Source organism: Culex quinquefasciatus, chromosome 3 (assembly GCF_015732765.1).
Source record: "Culex quinquefasciatus strain JHB chromosome 3, VPISU_Cqui_1.0_pri_paternal, whole genome shotgun sequence".
NCBI classification, from domain to species: Eukaryota; Metazoa; Arthropoda; class Insecta; order Diptera; family Culicidae; genus Culex; species Culex quinquefasciatus.
The window spans coordinates 34,409,656-34,411,072 of NC_051863.1; the positions used below are offsets into that span (position 1 = coordinate 34,409,656).

At 36.9% G+C, this 1,417-nt stretch overlaps 1 non-coding gene across 1 annotated transcript; it reads right to left on the reverse strand.

Moving 5' to 3' along the window:
• Positions 1-207: 207 nt before the first annotated feature.
• On the reverse strand, positions 208-279 carry Trnad-guc. The gene has a single exon. It is a non-coding gene; the product is annotated as a tRNA-Asp (tRNA).
• Between the last annotated feature and the right edge of the window lie 1,138 nt (positions 280-1,417).

Consider the following 1,417-nt stretch of genomic DNA (forward strand, 5'->3'; position numbering starts at 1 on the left):
AACCGATCACTTGGGACACGTGATTTATAATTTGTTTCCGCTACGGTGGGTCGTAAATTTGCTGGAATGGATGCGATGTCGAAGGTCGTCGCATGCGCCCATTGCCGTTGCATTGTCAGCGAAATGACTTTCCTTGTTTTTTAGGCTGAAACTTTTTAGCCTTTGCAAAATAAAATCAATGGTGTACATACAAAATAATCCACCTTCCTCCCCGACGGGGAATTGAACCCCGGTCTCCCGCGTGACAGGCGGGGATACTGACCACTATACTATCGAGGACTGTTGCGTGCTAGGGCAAGAATCTCACAACAGCTGAAACTGCCGTACTTTTGAGCTCTTCTACCAGCGTCGAGTTGTCTTATCTGCGAGCAAACGGCACAGCAACGGAGCTGACTTGAATGATTCATTGCTAACATCGCGTCCGATTCATTACCGCTAATAAGCAGTAGCAGTAGCGTGGCATGGTTTGAGAAGCTTGCTGCCACGTTCTGAAAATAGAAAACTTGCCGTTCGTGTTGTGGGGTGTTGTTCGTCGTTGTTTACTTAGTGTGTTGGGAGATGGACGTGGTTGCCAAAATTAACGTTATCACTGTTTCTTTGTTATATGTTCACAGCAAAAAACAGTATTTTTTTTAATTGAAATAAAACACGAAACAACATAGGGGAACTATGCCCTTTCTCAGCCTATTTCTATTATCGGCCTATCAGCACTTTGATCATGAATTACAGCTTTCATAAAGAGTTTTTGACTGTTCCAAAGTAACAAATAGCTCAAATAAAAGTGAGCAAGCAACTCTCCATTGTTGATGTATCTAAAAATGTTGATTTAGTAGCGGAAAAATGCAAAAGTGATGAGAATTGGTCGAACGGCTTAGTGTGATTAAAATGGGTATATTTCCCCTATCTATGATTTGATTAACAAAAAATATCTATTCTTACCAAACATTAATTTTCAATCAACCTTTAAAAGCATTTCATAAGAAATATAACTTAATTTTCTGAAACTTTTTTTTTTGTTTTGTTTTTTTTTTGTTTTTTTTTTTAGGTTTATATTTATTTAAATTTCTTTTCCATGTACATTCATTCAGTTAAAATATTATTGAGTGTCCAATCACAAACGATGACTTTTCACCTCAATTTTAAATACAAGCAAACTCAAATGTAGGAGGTCCTACATGTACAAAAGGGAAAAGGGATACCTTAAAACTAACTTATAAACTATATAATTTTCTGAAACTAAAAATAAAAATATGATGACCAACTATGCCGTGCATATGTCTTTCATTCTCCAAATGTTCAGTTAAAAATAGTTCGCATTTGAACAATTCTCTACGGAAACGCTCTTTTTTGAATTTTAGTTTTTGTATTATTTAATCCGGCTGAAACTTTCGAGTAGTGCGGTGCCTGTGTGGACGCT